The sequence below is a fragment of the Ostrinia nubilalis genome, chromosome Z, assembly GCF_963855985.1.
Source record: "Ostrinia nubilalis chromosome Z, ilOstNubi1.1, whole genome shotgun sequence".
NCBI classification, from domain to species: domain Eukaryota; kingdom Metazoa; phylum Arthropoda; class Insecta; order Lepidoptera; family Crambidae; genus Ostrinia; species Ostrinia nubilalis.
In genome coordinates, this window is record NC_087119.1 from 183,474 (window position 1) to 207,712 (window position 24,239).

At 39.8% G+C, this 24,239-nt stretch overlaps 1 protein-coding gene and 1 long non-coding RNA gene across 6 annotated transcripts in view; one reads left to right on the top strand and one right to left on the bottom strand.

The window, feature by feature from the left end:
- LOC135086827 (hepatic leukemia factor) overlaps window positions 1–24,239 on the bottom strand; it is a 206,919-nt gene that overhangs the window by 90,730 nt on the left and 91,950 nt on the right. The window lies entirely within an intron of this gene.
- LOC135087059 (uncharacterized) lies at window positions 465–1,119 on the top strand. Its single transcript, XR_010260669.1, has 2 exons — window positions 465–661; window positions 837–1,119. It is a non-coding gene; the product is annotated as an uncharacterized LOC135087059 (long non-coding RNA).

The window sequence follows — 24,239 nt, forward strand, 5'->3', positions numbered from 1 at the left end:
GCAAAGTGGATGTATAGCTGAAATGAATACTCAAATTTTTTATACCTAACGTGACAGTTAATATTTACAAACTGTTCCACGATGTCCCATTTTTGATCCGTCTCTCAATTCTATCTCGTGATGTTCAATCGCCATCATCATCATTTTAGCCATAGAACTTCTAATCCCGAACATGGGCTTCCCCAATAATTTTCAGCTTGGCTGGTTGGTAGCGTTATCTATCCACTTTGTGGACGGACTTCCCACGCTGCACTAGCAGCCGGCCTCCATTCTAGAATCTTGCTGCCCCATCGGCTGTCAGTTCTGCGTGCAATGTGCCCGCTGTCCATTGCTAGTAGTGCTAAGTAATCCTATCTAATCTATGCGCGTTTACAGATTTCGTCATTTCTGATGCGGCCTCGTAAATAAACACGGAGCATAGCCACCTCTATAGTACAATTGTGCAATTTTGAGCTTCCTTATTGGCTCCGTGCACGATTACAGCGCCAACTAGCGTCCACAACTTTGTGGGCTCTGTCACATTGACATTTAGGTCGTATATTTGTGAAAAAATATCGAAATGAAAAAATAACAAATATTTTCAACTAATAAATTGTTGTGATACCACGATTTGGGTGGAAAAAAGGTTTTGAAATCATTTTGGTCATTCAAATCAAATGAGGTAAGTCCAAAAAGTGTGTTTAATTTTGATTGTGTCAGGGTTTGTTTACTTCATTTATAGTTGTAGTTTTACAGTAAAACAAAAAGAAAAAGCTACTTTAACGGTTTCATTATATAACAGTAAATATATTTAAATGTTTCTGTGTCGCTAGTAATTAATTAAATATCGTTTTCAGATCGAAATGAGTATCGTTTTGAAGACCGGGTTTGTGAGTGTTACAATATCAAATTCCAACCACAAACCGTATTTAAAGGAAAGTTGTTGGTATTGGCTGGACAAGTCCGAGATGTAGAAGAATTAAGAACAAAACAAGGGCAGAGTTCAATAATTCACGCTCTCATCATAAGGCAAACATCTGTGCACAACAACTACTGTGACTCATTTTTGTACTACCACGTTGTATAGTTTAGTTATTTCCAAATTGTAAACGGCTATTAAAACAGCCCTATCGAAATACAGTCCACTCTTTTATTTAAGTTCCCAGTAGGACCCTTTTCATGCGATTAATTAATGATATTAAAATGTATTATGTAGAATCGCTTTGCCATTGACAGATACATCTGATGACAGAGCTAACATTATTTCTACTTTTGACCACCATGAGCGCTGCGATAGATTATGTCCCCCCCACCTAGTACTTCGCACCCAGCGAATAAGATCAGGAGAGGTTGTTGAATGTGTATACAGAAACATTAAGAAAGTTATTTTAAAAAATCAAAAATATCATGTTTGTTAAGTTGCTAGAGCAAGGCGCGTTGCGAGCCTGTTAAAGTATGGTATGAATGCATAAAACATGCATTTTTCCTTTTCCCTACTTATTTCACTTCAAATTTCAAAGTATTGGGGGGAACAATAATCTTTAAAAAAATATCCGGTATTAAGCTTAGTCTAGCTTGATTGTACTGGCGCTTATTCGAGTTCAGGTGAACTATGTGCGCACTTAATTCAGTTGGAGTTTCACTAGTCATGCGCGAATGATAGCCTGATGCCCTTTACGTGTACTTAGCAGTTAGTTTTGGAAATTGATCGACAGACGTTTTATAGGCGGACCGCGTGATTATTTCAGTACGAAACAACGCCGGGCGGCGCGCCTAGCTCTCGAATATGATGTGCGTGCGCGCATCATTGAACGGCTGCCAAGTATGCGCGATGGGCATATATTATTGTTCTGTTCCGTGAGACCTACGGTCGCAAACAGAACTAGTCGTTCAAGAAGATGACCGATAAGTGCAGATATCGTAATACATTATAGGCTTATTTTATTTATAATACTAATTAATTTATGTACTTTTATTAAACGTCCAATTGAAAAGGTTTTTAAAAGTGTACGCATTATGATAAAGAGATACGTTGATGAGGTGGCCTTGACGTCGTACGAAACAGCAAGACAAATGATTCACAGTTTGGAATTCACTGCAACCACGTAATTGCTGTTTCACGTTTTATTTATCTTCACACAAATTAAACAATGGTACAGCTGATGCGATATCGCGTGCGCGCGCCCAGAAGGCTGCGCTAGTTTTATCTTATCGGAAACAATCAGTCCGAAAGAGTCTGAAAGATTGGGTGACTTTCACCCAAAAATTATAACTCCCCAGATAATGGCATCTGGGCGTGGATGACAAGGATAGACAGGCGATGCTGTGTTAGTAATTACAGATATTAAATATTGCTTTTAATAATACCTAACTAATATTATGTTACTTAAAATTTTAATTACTGAATGAGTGTTCTTCGATGGTTTTCTTCGGAATAGACAGACTCCGGACGAAACAAATACTTCTCTCTTAATTCATCTGACTTAATTGTTCAGTGGATAATTCAATTACGTTAATTAGATTGGTCCTCTCTCCCTGCTACAGGGCACGCTTGAGTGACAATCCATTCATTTAATATTTGGAGAATATACACGGTAGGGTATCTTTCTGGGATAGAAAGAGTGAAGGAAAAAATAATGTTCAAAATTTTGTAGAAAAAATATGCTCCAATACATAATGTAATTCTTTCTGTCACTTTCGGGAGTCCGTTTGTAGCCAGTAGTTCAAACAAAGCACACTTGTAACGACGGGACACAACCTACTTTAAACAACGCACAGGGGAACAGTGGAATGCTTGTCAAGACCTGTATTTTTCTTCAGTCCGTCATTCAGGTTCTTATTATCGGTACTTCACTGCATCTTTGATTTCTTTTTCCTAGACTAAGGGTAGAATAAATCGTCAATTTTGACATATTTCCATACTGAAACTGTCAATGTGTAAGTTATGCCAGGAGTTAGTCTCGGATAAAAGTTTGGTCGAATCGGGCCTAAATCTGCTAAGCAAACGAGTACAGTATCTTTGACGGCGATAAGTTAATCTCCTCTGTTTTGGGTCTCACACTTACCTACAAAAATTTTGGCAGAATAAGTAAATCTAGTCGCTGAAACTTGGCTGAAACTATTTGATATTATATACCTACCTACTCATGAAAATAGTAATTCTATCAGGTACTAGAAACCATATTTGCAGGATTCACATTGATATCTTAGAAGAAAAGCCGATTTTCATCTTCACCCGCAGAAGTTCAATGTTTATTAACATAATACGAGTATAATAATAATAGTCCCAGGCCTGCGTTCCAGACAGGCCTCCCACATCGCGAGTGCGACGCGATGCGCCGCGGCGTCTCGTTACACAAGCGGCGATTACGGCGCGAGCCGCTTGACACCGCGCGGCCCAGCTCGGTGTCAACTGCAACCTGAGAGGGCGCGCGTCGGCTCGAGGCATTGAACACTTTATAAAACCCTGCGGAAAACCACACGACTCGACCAATTAAACCTCTTTTATAGAAAGATGAAATCAGCAACAGTTGCTCTTGGCGGCTTTGGCTACACAAGTAACGCTCTAATGAGAGCAATACAGAACTACGAGTATCTTTATCTCTGGTTTCAAAGAATATTTTTATATCCATTTTGCTTCTGAATTTATTGAATTGAATAACTGAGCTTTTACTTTCCGCAGCTAAAGTTGCAGCACTCTGGCGCCGCTGAGGCTTATTAGATTAGTATTGTACTCGTGGCCTGGAGACCTGGGGTGCTATTCGCAGGCGGGGTAGACCAATTTGCGACAAGATCGCTTTGAGACTGTTAACTTACTATTGGAGAAGTTTAGTAATGAAATAATATTTATTTCTATGCTTAATTAAATACTACATCCAGGTCTGTTTACCCAAACGAGTTCTTAATGTTTCCTATTATAATATGGATGTCAGTCAGTGTTTTAAACTAATTCTGAGTTGAAAAGTTAATATCAAGTGTCACAACACAACACAATGTAACATACGAGTACATTTCAAATTACGCATAAACATTTGGTTAGAGGCAATATTGTGTATGTAAACAAATCGCCCAGTGGCGGGCAGACGGACGGCCCATTTGCAGCTTTTAGAGTTAAGAGTCACGCTAACTTCGCTTAGGCCCAGGTCACATGGATACATTTTCCTGGCCTGAACATGATAATTCTCGTAACATGATAGTGTCCGCTTCTTTGTTTACTAACCTACCTAAATAAATAGTACTTGTGATTTTAGATAGGTGACCTTGACCTATACAAAACCAGAAGTGGAACATCGCATCCCCTCTATTCGTTATCTCTGAATTTTACACCCGCATCAAGTGAAGATGCGTCGTCGCTCGAAAGAGCTTGGGTGGCTCATTCACAAAGCCCCGCGAGGGCGCCGTAGCTCACCGCTATCTGCGCGGGCCTCGGGAGCCGCATTTCCCTCCCGACCTACATTCCCTCCTTCGGCTCGCGTGCCTTTTTCATCTGTGCGAATATTTAGCGACAATCAAAGGGATGGATTTAGGTACACATATTTAAAAAGAACGCGAAGACTTTAGTTACCGTGAGAAGGTACGTAAAATATTTTCCGCTTATTGATTTTCAGAAATTATAATAATTGCTGTTTTATTTTCTTTACAACTTTATTTAAACTCAGGCACACTCACACGGCAGATAAATACATAATACGACACCGATTTTATCGATCATATAGTACCTACCTATTCAATATTTATTTATTTATTTATGGCTCACAAAACAAGTTAAAGTTATTACTTAGGCACAGATAACAACTAAAAAATAAATATAAAACTTATTATCATATTATGTGGCATCTAAAACCCTTCTGCCAACCCTGTGTCGTTTTGTTCGTCATCAGGGCCGCGCGCGGCCTTGATCCGCGCGACTAGGGTCCGCCCGGCAGGAGCAGGGCGGCCACGAGCGGCCAGCACTGGCTCCTGCACCTGGATTACCGCTGCAATTGCTTATTCTGCTTTAGTGCGTTACACCGGCTCAACAGTAGATACACAAATGCCACAAATGTTGGGAGTTGAAGCACACAATAATAACACAACTGAAATGCAACCCAAACAATTGTAATGATTTTAGAATTTATATTGTATTTTATACGATTATTGGTTACTTTTAAATAGTTATCGCAACAATTTTAGTATTTTTATTGTATTTTAGAAGAACCCAAAAACCCATTATTAAATTAAAATACTTTATTTGATTACTTCCTAGGCATTTTGCAGACATTAGAATGATTTTAGAATTTATTGTGTATTACATCCAATTATTTCATATTTATTATTTAATTTAATTATTTTAGATTTTTATTGTATACATTTTAGTATTTTAAAAATTAAAAAACAGCTAATTATGAAATAAGTATTGCATTTGACTAGTTCCGGGGCATGCCGTCGATAAGTCGTTTTGAACCGGTCGACTTTCACTCATGGAAGGGGAAGTTACCTTATCGCTGGCATGCCGCTGGACAGTCAGTTCGATTTGAGCGTTCAAAGCAAGAGGTACTATTAAGATGACGTCATAATGTCGGAATTGTGTAAATCAGTGGTGCTGAAATACAAGTTAAACAACCTACAAGAGTGTTTCATTTCAACTCAGAAGTGGTACGTGATCTACAGCTCATAAGGTACGTTTTTATTTATTTGGTTAAAAAGTAATTGATTTTAAAAGTTCAAGTAGAAAAACGTATGAATATTTCGTTTAATGCATGAAATAGTTATTTTTAAAACAAGGCTAGACGCGCCTTCAGTTTATCAGGCTAGATGCGCCTTAGACTATGACTAAGACTATGACTATGACTATGACCATGACTATGACCATGACTAAGACTTAGTATAACGATGCTAGACGCGCCTCCAGTTTATTAAGCTGGATGCACCTTAGACTATGACTATGACTTAGTATAACGAGGCTAGACGTGCCTCCAGTTTATCAGGCTAGATGCGCCATTGACTATGACTAAGTATGAGAGACTGGACGCGCCTCCAGTTTATTAGGCTAGATGCGCCTTAGACTATGACTATGACTATGACCATGACTATGACCATGACTATGACTGTGACTGACTTAGTATATCGAGGCTAGACGCGCCTCCAGTTTATTAGGCTAGATGCGCCTTAGACTAGATGCGCCTTAGACTAGATGCGCCTTAGACTATGACTATGACCATGACTGTGACTGACTTAGTATATCGAGGCTCGATGCGCCTCCAGTTTATTAGGCTAGATGCGCCTTGGACTATGACTTAGTAAAACGAGGCTAGACGTGCCTCCAGTTTATCAGACTAGATGCGCCATTGACTATGACTAAGTATGAGACATGTAGAGGTTCCTTAAGAACAAAATATTCGACCATTTGTAAGTACTATTAATTAGTCTAAACGAATGAAGATATTTTGACTTTTGACTTTGACTTTGACTATAACTATGACTATGACCATGACTATGACTTAGTATAACGAGGCTAGACATTCCTCTAGTTTATCAGGCTAGATGCGCTTTTGAATATGACTAAATATAACGAGGCTAGACACGCCTCCAGTTTATTAGGCTAGTCGTGCCTTGGACTATGACTATGACTTAGTATGACGAGGCTAGACGTGCCTCCAGTTTACCAGGCTAGATGCGCCTTAAGGGCCCCATTGTTTAGGATGTCTCTAGAATAAAAAGCCTTCTATTGCTGACATAACAAGGAAGCCGTCCAGTTGTCACATGAGTTGTGTGTGTAGGTCGCACTGAATAAAATAGAAATATAAATACAAAATCTTTATTTGTGATGCATAAGTATAATAGAAACATGTCACAATGGTATTTTACTACACTTTGCTCAGGGAGCATAATATTAATTGTCAAACAAAAGATTTTTTTAGATTTATTTTTGAGATTTAGATTTTTGGAAAAGAAATGAATCAAACTTTTGCTTAATATAACATGAACATAGCTTCCATATGATGTTGAGTTGATGCTGGTCAGACACAGTTTATTTCGTCGAGTACTTTATTTCACAGTTGAGTACAACCACGACTGAAGATGGAGCTCGTATACCGTCAGCTGACGATGAAATAAGCGTGCTAAGCGGAAGAAGTTGTCGTCGTCGTCCAGTAAGAAGGCGCCACCACGATCGTCTTCTATGGGGCCAAGGTTGAAGAAAAATACGCGAAGGAGCTCATCTTCTTCCAGCTCTACTGAAAGAGCAGTGCCACATGTGGTTCGTAAAATTTCTGATAGACTCTAGTGAAGAAAAGTATTTTTTTCATTGGTAGTCTTTTTTATTGCGCACACATTATTGAATATTACGCATACCTACAGTAAAATGGGAATATTAGCTTATGTAGTAAATCTTTAATAGTAATAATTAAAATAATAAATTATTCGATTATAATGTATAAAGGAACGTTAAAGTAAATGTGCTAAAAAATACATTTGAAAGAAAATATTTTTACACAAGTAAAGTGAATTAATTAATGATTCGTTTATTTTAAAATTGTCATCGGTTCGGACTTTCGGTAGGTACTTTTGCCAAGTACAATATCTTGTCTATCTATAATTCCACTTCAAAAATATATTTCGAATTATTCTGACCTCTGATTACATTAGTCTGACCTAGATAGGACCTGTTTCTAGGTGAAGTAAGGTTTTTCTTCTAATTTAGTTTTCTCAAAGAACTAAATCAGTTAAAAGAACTAAATCAGTTAGCGACTTCAAATAAACACAATATTATTATTACTGTAAGAAGTCATAAAAAAAAGTCATGCAATTTGTACCTAACTATAAAAAGAACTTAATACCTGTACCAAGGTTTCATAGATAGGTTATGTTAAGTTAGGGTCACTTTTCATTTTTTGATAGAGCAAAAGATATGAAACGTCAAGGTTCCATAAGAGCAGAAGTTTAAAGTTTTTCTTTCAGTAGTCTTACATTTTTTTATGACAATTTTGTGAGCGCTATTATAATAGCTAATGCAAATAAGAGAATTTTGTCTTTAACTTAGACATTGCAAAAGTTAATTGGCTTGGCTAAGAACTACGGACGTCTGTTAGAGGAAATTTTTAATCCTACTACTTGAAAGGATGAACAGTTTACGTAATTATTTTAATGACAGAAAAAAGAAATATGAGACTGTTTTGGTAAATGAAAATTCCTTTTAAATGTTGGTAGTGAGTGCACTTGTTGACGCAAAACCGATGCTGAAACTAAGTATAGTTTGGCGGATCATTTCAATATCAATTCCAATTGTAAAAGTTGTGGTCAATCATCAGTCATACCTCTGTGTTTAGAGCGAACATAAACAAAAATGTTGATGAGATTGACGCTGTTATAGAAGTGTTAGTGATTGATGATGCATAGCAGACTTCACTGACAATAGACGATTTGACACCATTCCCCATGAAATGACCTGTAAATTACCGTTTTTGATCGCATTGTAATTAAGAAAAGTAGTTTGATTAAATTCACAAAATAGTGACGTCACTTGCTTGTCGTGCCATACAAAATCTATGGGAGTTTGATTTAACAGTTTTTAAAAGTACGTCAATTGACTGGTGGTGTCAACACGTCTATTGGTCAAAACTTCACGTAACTGCAATTTCTCACGGTTTGGAATACTGACATTCTATAAAATTCCTGGCCAGAATATTTTCGAGAGCCACGAAGATGACGGACACAGGTGAATACCAGTTATTTCTAATTTTACAGAGGATAGTTTCTGGCTTTTAGAGTTGCCTTTCGATTTAAATTTTTTGAATAACTTGACACCTGGCGAGCTTAAGGCCGTGGGTTCGATTCCCGCCTTAGGCGGTTCTATATTATCAAGTGATAAAAAAATATATACAGGGGATGTTTAGATAAACTAATATTTTATAATGCGAATAGCTTTCCGCCGAGGGTTCGCCCGCGTGGAATTTTGTTTGTCACAGTTGTTTGTTTTGTATGTCCTTCCCCGGGACTCAATCTCTATGCCAAATTTCATCAAAATCGGTTCAGTGGTTTAAGAGTGAAAGAAAGTATACAGAGTTACTTTCGCATTTATAATATTAATATATAAATTAAACTGGGGGCCAAGTACCGGGTGTTTAAAAGAGCCTTTTTTTAATTCACAACGCCAAAGGTGAAATCGTTTTTAGTAATTTGTCGCCTAGTCCAATAACACTTAAAGCAAATGTTTTAATAGCTACTTCAATGCTTTTTGGAGCATGTCCAATATGTCATGTAAATCGAATTGTAAAAGACCCCTCAGCTATAGATACTCTCGATAGAGCTGATATTATGACTAAGCCCGGACTTAGTTCCGACACGTTCTGGTTAGTTAGATAAGCTGTATACTCTTTTGTGAAATTATCGCGATTGTATTGCTATAAATCTGACTGAGATAGGACGTAGGTACACGTGCAGTCTTTGATGTCAGGATGAAAAATAATGTACAAATACCACCATTACCTACCACTTATCTCATTACAAAAGGGAAAAGGGTTCAGAAATCCATAGATGACTAACTTGATCCATAGCTGCTTATCAATATTATTCAGGACTCTTAAATCATATTTAGGTCAGATCTTGATGATAAAGAGAAAAGTCTTTAATGTTCTGTAGCAGTCACTTACTTTAGTCGATGAAAGACAACTTCCATGAGTTGGAGACACTAGCTGTGGTGTGTGTGCTAAAAAAAAGGTGTATTTATCTTTTAGGACTTAAAAGTTTTTACCGGTTATGCTGCCTTAAGAACCACGTTAAAAAAAAAGAGAAAAAAAAAATAGTTCCGCGAATAGTCCAAATACCAAAATTTAGTCATAGAATCTGACGACAACCCATCCAAACATCATAATTTCTTCAAATAGCAGATACAGTAAGGTTGATACCAAATTATTTTTAGTGGTCCCACGTACAGCTAGATGGCAAATATGTTGCGCTAATCGTGATGAAATTGAGCATCACAGACATTCAGAAACACATAATATAAGAACACTGTAATTGTACCTATTGGTTTCAAAAACTTGGAAAATTTGTAGAGAAGAAAATTATGTTAAGGCCTTAGAAATACATAATTCTGACGAAAGTACCTTTAGTGTAATCATAAATCGTGACCATAATTCATTATTTGCCAGATTACGGTTACAAATGGATATAATTGGATATAATATTAACGTTTTGACATGTTCTTATAAACTTACTAACTTTCACATGGCAGTCATGGCAAGATACACTGTAATTAAATTGATTATGTACTAACATTTAATGGACGTGTATTTATGTGAAATAAAAATTTAGATTTAAAAAGAGAAGTTTCCAACATATTCGATATGAGAAGTTTTGAGAAAATTATAAAGTAAAACGATTAATATCTAAATTTCATGCAAATATCCGTTATTGGTTATAAAATAAGTCATTACGAATAATATAGATCAGGCGAAAATGTATAAGTACTTACCTACAAGATAACATTTGTTACTGGTTTAATATGAAGAATATAGTTTCTAAAATGCATTATTAATGTTAAAACACTTGTTAACAAGTTGTCATAGAATTGTTTATCATTCTACTATATATGCTCCACATTGTTTTGAAAAGTAATATTAATGATTTTAGAATAAATCCTTATTAGACGTGAATGCCGGGAGGCATCACGGTGTCGGATGGCCGAATGTAATGATTTTAGAATTTATATTGTATTTTATACGATTATTGGTTACTTTTAAATAGTTATCGCAACAATTTTAGTATTTTTATTGTATTTTAGAAGAACCCAAAAACCCATTATTAAATTAAAATACTTTATTTGATTACTTCCTAGGCATTTTGCAGACATTAGAATGATTTTAGAATTTATTGTGTATTACATCCAATTATTTCATATTTATTATTTAATTTAATTATTTTAGATTTTTATTGTATACATTTTAGTATTTTAAAAATTAAAAAACAGCTAATTATGAAATAAGTATTGCATTTGACTAGTTCCGGGGCATGCCGTCGATAAGTCGTTTTGAACCGGTCGACTTTCACTCATGGAAGGGGAAGTTACCTTATCGCTGGCATGCCGCTGGACAGTCAGTTCGATTTGAGCGTTCAAAGCAAGAGGTACTATTAAGATGACGTCATAATGTCGGAATTGTGTAAATCAGTGGTGCTGAAATACAAGTTAAACAACCTACAAGAGTGTTTCATTTCACAATACTCAACAAGAGCTAAAGTTCAACCTGTTTTGTTTGTTGTCAAGATTGATTTAAGACTCCGCCTACTCCGAAACCTAACTAGTAGAAGTACGGTTTAAGGCCAAAAGATAGCAGACCAAAACGCCTGGCCTAAGGTAGGTACCTACGTAATTTCGCCACTCGGGAGTCATAAATAAGAACTGGGAAATCCCACCAAATTGCAACATCGGCAACCCTAGTGGGAGGAGGAGGGGCGAGGGGACGCGGGCGCGGGGCTCAAGGAGCGTGAGCAGCTGAAGCGCTGTGAATTTATTCTGGGCGCGCGTCCGCAGAATATGTAAGTTTTTGTGCCATTAGTACAGGCCGGTCTGTCTTTGTAAGGAGCCGTAGGTTCCGATGTTCGTTTCAGGGGAAGAGGGAACGTATTGCTTCAGTTATTTCCTGCGACCTATCACGCGAGACGGTTAAAAAATGTCAGACATCATCAGTTCGCGAAGAAACGCAAGCATGTTTTAGTGTGACCATACTTAACTGTGTAAAAGTAAGGATCAAGGATTTCAGGAATGAACTTACACTTATGAAAAATATACAGGAGACCTGGCTGACTCTTGTCACTACAGCTTTACAGTCAACGTTTACTAATGTCGGGCCTCAGAGCGGTGGCGCCGGCGCAACCTAGAATCCATTTCGCACGTGGCGCTTCCTCAGCTATTGACAGCTGAGCTGGTTAGTTCTCTAATCTAATACAGTGCGCTTTTTTAGTAACTACTATGATTTGCTAGTATCAGTCGTTGCAGAACTTGAATACAAAACGACTGTAATTACTTAGTTGGTTCCAACCACCGATTTTTCAGTGGGAATATATAAATGAAATTTTTAGGTAAGAATCGTCTACGTAAATCACCAAGTTTAACTTCAACATCAGAACAGTAATGCAAATTGATGGAATAATAGGTCCAAGAGTGCAAAGTCTGTGGGAAAATTGTACCTAATCGTAGATGAAATGAAAACAACATCAAGCTCCCGCACGCGAGCCACTTCAGCGCATCACTCACGCTCGCGGCCGCGGTCGAAATGTCCAATTGACCTACTGACAAACTCACCTCTATTCCCACGACAGAAGCTCCACGGTTCAAACTGAAATAAGCACTCACAGCCGTCCTTATGCCGTCGACATAAACACCACATCGGCGCAGACGGCCCGTCCGCCGCCGCGGCCTGTATGTTTTGATCGTAAAGTCAGTTATGCCAGTTCATTTGTACCTACAGCAAGTATTTCATCAAAACGGCTCGGTACCTAAATGTTGATTAAATTAGTGTAACTACGATGAGAATAAAGCGACATGAGCTTTTGTTTTTAAGACTCGCTTTTCTTTGGCTTTCCCTCTACTAATATTAATACATACAATTTTCTTGTCACGGTGTTTGTAACAAAATTTCTCCGGATTAACCGATTCTTATAAAAATGTGTTTATTCAAAAAATACGACAAACTATTTTCCATATTCGTAGTGTTAAACAACGTACACCTAGTATAAATACGAGCTACGAGTATATACGAGTACCTATACCTATCTAAATAGCTGCGGTTCCACTCCGGGCGGCGTCCATTTCATTATTACATTAATTTAATGCAAGTGGCGATAGTTTCCAGCGACTTTTAAGTGATTAATTGCCGTTGGGGAGAATGGTGGATAAATATAGCGTAGAAATAATATGTGTTTTGGCTAGCGGCACTATCCACAATACTGCAATTTTGGGATATAGGCTTTTAAATGTATTTTACTCTATTCTGGCGGACTTAGAACAAGCCTAACACCAACGACTATTGTAAGTATGAAACTGAAATAAAAACCACTGCGAATCTGTCGAAAAAAAATTTTCATTCATTTCATTTAAACGATTTAGCAATGTAATAAGTAATTACAATCAAAGAAAATTATGTATTATTATCTCTTTTTAAATAATATAAAATACATAGTGTGTAGACACTCTTGTACGCGTTACATGAAAGGAGTAAAGTCGTATTAAAATTATGCTTACTTGTGGCACAATATTTAGGATAATGGTTCCAAGGGCCTATTTTGTAAGTGCTAAACTGCTAACGATCCTTATTGGGTGTTACCCGCATGATCGAGGGCTAACAAGCGCGCGTGCGCGGGCGCAGGCTAGTGTCGTCACCGGCGCACGAGAATGAATTAGATGTTCTGTGCAAAGTATTTACTTAAGTAATCTTATGGAAAACTCACGAGGTTGTCCACCTAGATGTACACAATTTAATATGCTCTACCTACATAATTACACAAACATTCTCCAAAACATCAACAGTTTATGTAAAATAAGCATTACTATCGAACTACTCTTTTAAGATATTGTAATCCTATGTGTTCGTTCGCTTCAGCCGAAAGACGTCCACTGCTGGACAAAGGCCTCCCCCAAGGTTTTCCACAAAGACCAGTCCTGCGCCGCCCGCATCCAGGCAGCACCAGCGACTTTCACCAGATCGTCGGCCCACCTAGAGTGGGAGGCCTGCCCACACTACGTCTTCAGGCTCGTGGTCGCCACTCGAGAACTTGTGTGAGAGAAAGAAAAATGTGCAAATAATGTAAGCTTGTTGAGCGACAAATGGTCGATTGTTTCTCGCAAGAAATAGGTACTTTCGTTGAATATTTGACAAGTTGACAAGAACGAGAAGAGTCGCCACCACGGGGAGACAAGCCAGTGACCTTCCAGACGCACAAGCTTCACTCTGAATAGTAAAATACCTACATATTGGTTTCCTGTGCAAATTGATTTTCAAAAACGTGGCAAGTTAATGAATAATTGTTTTCAAAATGGACAAGCAAATAGGTTGCGATATAGGTTAAAAAAATGCTATAATTGAAAAAAGTATACAACATGGTAGAGACATAGACGTAGTCGTCGTTATTATTAACATTATAAAAATTTTCCGTACACTCGTTTTGTAATTCTAAGCGCAAACGCGGCAAATTAGAGAACGGCCATTTGCATTTCAGATCGGCCGCCTGCCCCGGGTCTCGGTACCTCACGTGACCTGCCTTTTAGCCCTTCGATTAATGTGCTCAATTAAACCAGGCGCGCCCATAAACAAATTAACGGTGACATCGCGAAGTATTGTTTATTGTGATTTTAAAACACCTACAATGAACCCATCAAATATCGCCCATATTTACTATAGATTTTATTCAAAGGATAACGCAGACAAAACAAAAATTACAAACTAATAACCATTTAATGGGTGAATAAAACATCATAGAGCACAGCACAAAGCAAGTTTATGTCAAAGGTTTATTTCACAGAAACGGTCTCTCCTCTCCATTTTCAATTTCAGTGTAATAAATCTTCGTATTAGATCTCACTAAAGCACTCATACAGAAAATAAAAAGACGTACTTTTTCTGTGATAGTGTTTTTACTATTCTTTCCATTAAAAAATATAATAAATACCGCGAAAATGTGCACCGTGTTTATGTTAGGTACGAGTATATTCTTTCTACACATGAAAAATTATCTAGTTTCAGAATCATATACATTTTTGGACACTGCCTCTCCTTTACCTGGCCTCCAAGAACCTCTAAGGCGAGAGAGTCTCTCTTAACACTGGACCATATAGGAGCTACGTCTTCAAATTGTATAATTTTTTATTTGCATAAACAAGTCGATTATAGGAACAATGTTACTTCATTACCCAGGAATTGTGGCAATCTATCGAGACAGCATCATACTCGATCTTAGTGGAATAAAGAAGAAGAGAAAATTCTTGATATTATTTTAATGAGCCGTTTTATTTAAGTGCCTCTACATTGTAGTAGAGAATCATTATCTATCAGATACTTAATGACTAAAGCTAAAGAAGATATTAAAGATGATTAATTTAATAAAATAATCTTCTGACATAATAAATTAGAATTTCAAGCCTTTTTCTCGGGAATTTTAAGTTATGTAACGCGGCAACGCTATTTCATAACGTTTATAACGTTATCGCGCGCGAACAACGCAACGTTAGTGTTATCACGCCACCTCGTCTAATAGCGAATCACGCGGAAGTATGGTGCCGCGCCCTTCCCTCGGCCAATCGGCGCGAGGCAGTCCCCCCGCGCGTCTCGCGACTCACGCGGAAGTTCTAGAAGTTTCCTTCTTCCCGGTGCGCGACGCCAACGTGAACGGTCGATTTTGAGCTAGCCTATTTTATATGTGGAAATATGTAAATTCCCATGATTGTTTGCCACGAAAAGTTTGTTTAGTCGTAAGCTTAAGTTTCAATAAATGAATATTGTGAAACCCACGACTAAAATGACGCCCAACTCGAGGCCTTAACCTACGAACAGTACCTACCGTGAGTGCAGCAGCGTGTCGAAACCTGTTTTTACCGGCGTGAAAATAGTGCAATCTCGAACTTTACGAGTGACGATGGCTTCCGCGACGCGATCCAAGTGTGGGGTCGCAGGCAACCGCGATGACCACGACGACCACTCGGCGGCAACGGCATCGGCAGCCGCGGGCGACCAGGGGGTCGCTCAGCACGGCGCCGACCGGCAAGCGACGGCGGCTCCGACCGCGCCCGGCGGCAACGCCGCGGGCCCGTTCATGACCGAGTCGCAGGTGTCCTCCCTCCTGTCGGCCTTCGCACGGTCCCAACAGGAGGCCAACCGCATCCTCTTCGAGAACCTACTGACGACGCTGAGCACCACGAGCACGACGAGCACGGGGCCGGCAGTACCGCCCCAGTCGCCACCGATGTCGACATCCGAGTCGCAGTTCCGAGGCGGGTCGTTTGCTAAATGCACGGCACGCTTCGATGGGCGAGCGGACGACGCCGACAAGTTGGAAGCATTTCTGGACGCCGTCACTACATACAAGGAGTGCCTGAGCGTGAGCGACGAGCACGCGCTGCGCGGCCTCCCCATCCTGCTGGTGGATGATGCAGCTGTGTGGTGGCGAGGGATCAAGAACTCCGTCTACACCTGGGACGACGCGGTCGCGCGCCTACGAGGCATGTACGGCGCCGCACGACCGGCCTACAAAATCCTTCGCGAAATATTCGCGCAAGAGCAAGGACAGCAACGATGCGACGTGTTTATCTCGAAGACGAGAGCGCTGATAGCTAAACTTCCATATGAACTGAACGAGTGTCTGCAGATTGACATTGTCTACGGTCTACTTGACCGACGAGTGCGTAAACGCGTAACTCGCGAAAGTGTTGTGTCGTTAGACGTGTTGGTGGATAGGGCCCGCGATATCGAAGAGTCTATCGCCGAGGTAACGCAAGGGGACGCAGGTAAAGGTCCACGCGGCACCACAAGTACCTATTCCATCCAGAAAACCGTAAGTAGTTCTCCGCTAACTGATAACACACCTACACACTCGCCCTCTAGTTCAAATGACGCAAAAACACAGGGACGTAATCGTTTACGTTGTTCTTTTTGTAAAGTATTTGGTCATCAAATAGATAATTGTCGTAACCGTGAGCGAAATAACAAAACTTCCACGAGCAAAGACAACTCCGAACGTAATTTTAATAATAATAGTTCGCGTAATAGTAGTACAATACGGTGTTATGGATGTGGCCAGCAAGGCGTAATCAAATCGAAGTGTGAGACGTGTAGTCCGAAGTCTCAATCGGAACTTCACACTTTAGGGTCCCGTCGTACTTTTTACAATAATCGTAAACCCCCCGTAACATTATCATCATCACGTAACAAGACGAAAACTCGTCGTTACTCATCACGTAAAATTCCCGTCATACAGGGTGAAAACGGGAATGTTTTGACAATACAGGGTGAAACCGGGAATTTTTGTGGACAAAATTGTAAACCCGGGAATGTTAATTCAGTGCGGTATGGTAACCGTAGTTCACCTGTAACACAGGGTGGTAACCGTAGTTCACCTGTAACACAGGGTGGCAACCGGAATTTTTCGGACACACAGGGTGGCAACCGGAACTTTTCGGGCATATTACAGGGTGGCAAATGCGACTTTTCTGGGATGCAGGGTAACGCATCCGAAATGTGTCACAGTGGTAATCGTGTGCAAGATAGATGTGAAATGCCTATCTCACCCGATGTTTTACGCAATTTTCGAGAAATTGCCGATTTTGAGGCGAAAGCCAGTTTTTCAGGTACCAGTGAGCTTAATTCCGCCCAGGTGAAGGGTGAGCCTCACGATTTCTGTTTCCTCCCTAATCTTACTTTTTATACAGCGGGAGTGGACTTCGACCAGTTCAAACCGACGATCCGTATCAAGATCTTGGGTCATAGCGGTGTTGCTGTCATGGACACAGGGGCTACGGACTGCCTAGCCAGTCCGATGTTGTACCGGACGTTGGTGGCAGGTGGCGTACGCTTCACAGAGACGCAGCGATTGATCGGGTTAGCAGATGGAACACGACAGGTACGCGACGTCCTTACAGGTGACGTCACTGTCGTCCTGCAAGGTCGAAAGATATTTACGACATTCCTGGTGATCCCTGGAGCCGATACGAGGACGCTTCTAGGACGTGACTTCATCAGAGACGCAGGTATTGTTATTGATATCCAGCAGGCATCGTGGAGTTTTGCCGACACACCAGACCGGCGGTACGCTTTTGTACGGGACCACGTACTTACCTCTGCCGCCGACGCCGAGCTGAAGCGTGTCGAGGAGACCACGAAGCTGAAGCTGAGGACCGAGAGCAGTTGTTGTTGCCTCGGGGTAGCTTTGAAGCAGGGGGAGGGGCCGGACGAGCGACTTATTGAGTACCCTAGCCGCCTCCTGGCTGCCACCGAGAGGGACTATGCCGACCAAGGGCGTCGGCCGCCGCCAGACGATAAGGTAGGCGATTTGGTCTTGCTGAAGACCCAGGGTTTGAACGACACTGATCGAGGTCAAACCCCTAAGTTTAACCCTAGGCGTGACGGCCCGTATAAGATATCGAGGGTCTTGAGTGACACTACTTACCTCCTGGAGGGAGAGTCTGGAGCGAAGTTAGGGAAGTACCATGCCTCACAACTTACTCCGTTTGTTGGTCACATCCAGCCGCCTGTTAGGGAAAAGCGTAGGCGAGGTAGGCCGCGTAAGTCTTAAGCTAGTCCAGACCGCGTTGCGTCGTCTGAACTAGAGGGGGAGGTTGTAACGCGGCAACGCTATTTCATAACGTTTATAACGTTATCGCGCGCGAACAACGCAACGTTAGTGTTATCACGCCACCTCGTCTAATAGCGAATCACGCGGAAGTATGGTGCCGCGCCCTTCCCTCGGCCAATCGGCGCGAGGCAGTCCCCCCGCGCGTCTCGCGACTCACGCGGAAGTTCTAGAAGTTTCCTTCTTCCCGGTGCGCGACGCCAACGTGAACGGTCGATTTTGAGCTAGCCTATTTTATATGTGGAAATATGTAAATTCCCATGATTGTTTGCCACGAAAAGTTTGTTTAGTCGTAAGCTTAAGTTTCAATAAATGAATATTGTGAAACCCACGACTAAAGTTACCTAATACAATCAGTAAAACTATACTACAGGGAGGCCCAGAAGAAAGTTCACTTTTGAAAATTCAAGGAAACGAAAACTGTACATTTTTATAGAACTTTTAATATTGCAATTTAAAGGAAATTTAATGAAATTTATTTTTAAATTTAACTTTATTTAATTACATCGCCCAGGAGATTTCCTTGACGCTTACAACATTCGATCAGCATACATCAAAATCTTAAAATGCGTTCGTTAGAATTACCTCGAAACCTATTTTCAATTTTTTTCCGAATGCCCAGCTTCAGTTGCTGCATGGTTGTTGGATTATAAATAAATAATATCTTTTGGGCAATGGAGATGTCACCCCTGCCTGAAATTATTTTTTGTGGGAACATGTCTCTTACCATCTAAATGCTCTCATTTAAAGTGTGACACGTAGCCCCATCTTGATGAAACCAAGTGCTCCGGTCATAGCCTTGCGAATCTTGCAGCTTTGAAATCAAAAAGCTTTTCAGCCTACCAGTATAGCTCTCTCAAAAATTAATCATCCTTTCAATGCAACAAACCAATTAAGCTGGGGTGAAATCTCACTGCCTCTAAGAAGCGTTAATCTCATTCCAGCAGACTACTTTTTGTGGGGTTACCTTATGAGCAGAGTATACTTTAATAATCCAAAAACTCTGCAGCATTCATCCATCCTGAATCCATTTCGAGGTAACTCTAACGAAAGTTTTCCAAAATTTTGATGTATGTTGACCGAATGTTGTAATCGTCAAGGGAATCACATGTACGATAAAATTTATGAAAGAAAGTAAATTTTAAAATAAATTGCACTAAATTTCCTTTAAATTGCAATAGTTAAAGTTCTACAAAAATGAACAGTTTTCGTTTCCTTAAATTTTCAAAAGTGAACTTTCTTCTGGGCCACCCTGTACGTATCTAAGAGGAAACATTATTTATGGTTTATCAGTGTGTCAAGAGATTACCTTACTTTATTAACCTTTGCAAAGATACTAATTACTCGCCTTTATTTCATTCATTCAAAATAAATTAACTATGGAAGGTAAAGTTATTTCCTTCGGGACCATTGAAATAAATGGATGTAGGTAGGTATAGACGTGGTTATAGGGTGTAATATCCATTTTTTCAATGGTCCCGAAGGAAATAATATTCATTTTGGTTTGGTTCCGTTGTGACTGCCTCAAGACACGGATCAATTTATAAAATTACTTTTACTCTACCGGAATTGAACCTAGGACCATTTGCATTCAAGGAAATTGAAACACGACTCTAAAATACCATTCCACAATTTACACAAAATGATGAACGATTTAAACGGCGCAGTCATAATTTCCCAATAGCTTCCGTTTGCCGCTCACTATGAAGAGGAGTGTCAAATTGCTTAATTACCTATCGTGTCGACAGCGAGCCGGCGTGCGGCGCGGTGCGGTGCGGCGCGGTGCGGCAATGAATATTCGTCCCCGACACGTCGAGCGCTGCCGCATGATTGATGAGCCGCTATGGGGCGACACGTACAACACTCGATTTGATTACTATCTTTTTATTTATTTTATAGGTCACAAATACCAACGCGGAAGACAGTGTTTTTAATTATTACTGATGTCTAAATGCTTAAAAATAAGGGGGGGAAGGGAAATCCATTTTGACTTTTCGCGTGTAGATATAGGCAAGTCTGTGATACGACTATTTTAATTATGGTTCGTCTTTTTAATCACAGTTCTAGGGTGAAAATTTTAATATAATTGTTTATTAAACTTTATATTCAAAATTCAAAAATTAAGAGTAGCAAGCACCTGGCAAAAATATTCTGGCGTAAAATAAAATTGGCCTTCTGCAAAGCTACTGCGCTCCCGCGACGAACACTCATCGCCTTATTTTACATTAATATCGTTTCACATCTTTCGTCTAAATATTCTGAATTAAACTTTCACAGAACTGAAATGGGATTTTGAGCTAACATGCGTTAAAAATGAAGGAAAACAATTACTAAAATAAAATGTTGAAGTTTAGTTAATATTATGGAATAATATGTTACCTTAAGTACTTTTTGTGTCAATGCCAGACTAAAACAAATAATTGTGTTTAGTTACGAACCACTTTTTTCCATATATTTTACTATAAGCCTTGTTTTGCTATCAGTTACTGAACCATTAATTATGAAATTACTAAAGAAAAAGTTTTTGAAGAATTCTTTACTATATTAATCGATTATTAGACTCTATTGTCTTCATTGTCAGACTTCGCGATGTGTTTCTGAATACCCATATTTGCGATTTCCCACTGTTGTAGAAATTGTTTGCTTTGAAGCGAGTCCGATATGCTGGCCGATTGTGCCGCGGAAGGGTACATTGTGTTCGGAGAAGCCGAATCAATACCGACGGACTGTACCAATCGTAACCAATCACTTACCTGCTAAGCCCATAAAGCTCAGCGGCAATACTTTGGCATGCGGTAAATCTTAGGCTGGGTTGCACCATCTTACTTTCACTGTAACAAACGTCAGAAATCCGTCAAACTCTATATAAAATCACTGGTTATCGTTAATTTTACGTTCAAAGTTTGGTGGTGCAACTCAGCCTTAGAAGATGACGTAAACCGGAAATACTTCTATTGATAGAACTTCATGTTGTTTTCTTAACAAAAGCTTATAATTAAAAAAAATAAAATAAATAAAAGTTCCTCGGTGAAACCGTGAAACGGTGAAAATGGTTCGATCATCTTAGAAAAGGCCAAGACTTCTAACATTCGCATAATGTACTGTAATTAACTTTACAATGATTTGTAAATAGCCGATGCTTAACTAACAAGTTGCAGGACACCGGTCACTACATCTACATCAACATTTTCTAAAATTAGTTAATAAGTTACTTCAATACGTTACGTTACATTCCCTCTAATATGGTCGAGTGAAGCGATGGCTGGTTCACTCGTCATGTCTGTGAACAGGCGCTGCTTTCGGGGACTGGTCAATCCAAGTTATTCCAATTTATGTATGCGAGTCATTTCTACTAGTATCTTAATATGTAAGTCTAGATATTAGCACGTCACTACCTTGTTTAATATACCACGCAATCTTGTATACCCATTCTTATAAGATACACCATACAAGAATGCATGGTAAATTCAGTGAACTGCTCCTGAATCGAATGTACCTACTACTACTATTTCTATTTATTTATATTATCCGGCAGACAGTGGTGACTGAGTTTGTTGCGGCGCTTCTTCTCAGCACTTGCCAAATGTTGGTCTCGAAGCGCTGGTAGGGCAAAAAGATTATGAGACATGTAGAGGCTCCTTAAGAGCAAAATGACGATTTGTAAGAACTATTTATTAGTCCAAACAAATAAAGAAAAATTTTGACTTTGACTTTGACTTTGACAAATAATGCTTAATTGGCACTTTGTTTTCAGAATAAAATATTCAAAATTTCGATGTTCAATATTAAACTGAAATCAGAGCTGCAACTTTTGCCAGAAAATATACTCCGATTTTAAAGATTTTTGTACGTCACTTTGCTAGTTAGAGCAAGTTCGATCTACTTTTGGATGACCTACTACCATTTTAAAAAATATAACCCTCCTCCTTGCGCAGTCGGGTAACAAATAATTTAATAGTTACATTAAACAATTCGTAGCAAAGGGGCAGTAGTATAACACTGTTGTTTGTCAAAGTGTAAATAAGATGAACTGTTATTTGTAACTCGTTTCTGTAAACATCCGGGCGTGCCTCTCGCGCGGCGGCGGGCGGCAGGGCGGCGGAACCGACGCCGCTGGGCGGCCGCAGGCGGCGCCTTCCACTGCGTCGCTCCCGGCGGCTTAAGAGCCTTGAGCCATCGACTAGGATGCGTTTCCATTTTTTTAATTCATGATTATAAAAAGACTCTACTGAAGGGCCAAGAGATGTCATGGATTTCACTGTTTAAGTTTTAGTCTGTCTGACGAAATATTCTATATTATGACCTAATTAAAGCATTATTTGTACGGTAAGCACAATGGACATGCTATAAATATTTGTAAAGTTCACACCATTTACTTGAGGATTGCCCTTGTCTAAGTATTTATATTGGAATTCAAGTCTGCTAGACAATAGGGACCAGTCACAATAAACTTCTGAACAATCAAGTCAGGTCAAGTCAGAACTCCGTTTCTAATATCCATTTGTGTCAAGTAACAACCACTAAAGAGAAATTCTCATGGCTTATTCAATCGCTTCATAGTCCAGTAGAATTAGCTTTTAAATCGGAAATAATTCCTACAAAAGATTTTATTGCTTTAATGGCTTCATTGGTTGCCCATTAAGACTCTCCTAAGTTTTCGACTTCGACGGAGTTGTGCTTAAGTGGTGGGGGCCCCCGAAAGGGGCGCTTTTTCGGTTTTCCAGTTATACCGCGTAAAGGACTTACCCTATCGAAAAGTGGTCTTCCTGATGGTTGAAGGGCATTTAATTCTGCATTAAATAAGACCAAATTCATATCTTTTGAACAAACCGTTCTCGTGCAAATGTTCGGCAAAGTAGAAAATATGTGTATAATTAATGACCCTCTCCACGTCCAATGGCTCGTTACCCGCAGGCTTCCAAGTCTTGAAAAGGAGCGCCTCAACCAGTGTAACCCTATCAAGGCATACGAGCTGGATTCGCCGATCCTTGTTCGTCCCAGCCGTTCCTTAACTGCGGTTGCTGCACCTCTTCCTGGCACTCACCTGAACGACTCTGTGTTACCTACTGTGGCTGCCCCTTTTCCTTGTATCCTCCTGCACGACTACGTTGCCTAGCCGTATGCCTGGTCTAAGGTTTGACGCCAAAAATCAACAACAACAAGTTCATATTAAAACGCTGAAGAGTTTTTTGATTGTTTGTTTGAACGCGCTAATCTCAAGAATTACTAGTTTGATTGAAATAATAATTTTTGTGTTGAATAGCTCATAAATTGAGGAAGGCTATAGGATATATATACAATCACTCTACGACTAATAGAGGCGAAGCAGTAAAGAAAAATGTTGCAAGCACGGAAAATAGTATTGAAACTATTTTCACGCGTGCGAAGTTGATTTTGTGGCGTCGAACCTTGGACCAGGCATACGGCTAGGCAACGTAGTCGTGCAGGAGGCTGCAAAGAAGAGGGACAGCCACAGTAGGTAACACAGGGTCGTTCAGGAGAGTGCAAGGAAGAGGTGCACCAACCGCAGTTAAGGAACGGCTGGGACGCACAAGGATAGGCGCATCAAGCTCGTAAGCCTTGATAGGGTTACACTGGTTGAGGTGGCCCTTTTCAAGACTTGGAAGCCTGTGGGTAACAAGCCATTGGACGTGGAGAGGGTCATTAATTATACGTATATTTTCTACTTTTCCGAACTTTAGCGCGGGAACGGTTTGTCCAAAACATTTGAATTTGGTCTTATTCAATGCAGGATTAAGTGCCCTTCAACCGTCATGAAGACCACTTTTCGATAGGGTAAGTCTTTTACGCGGTATAACCGGAAAACCGAAAAAACGCCCCTTTCGGGGGCCCCCACCACTTAAGCACAACTCCGTCGAAGTCGAAAACTTAGGAGAGTCTTAATGGGCAACCAATGAAGCCATTAAAGCAAAAAAATCTTTTGT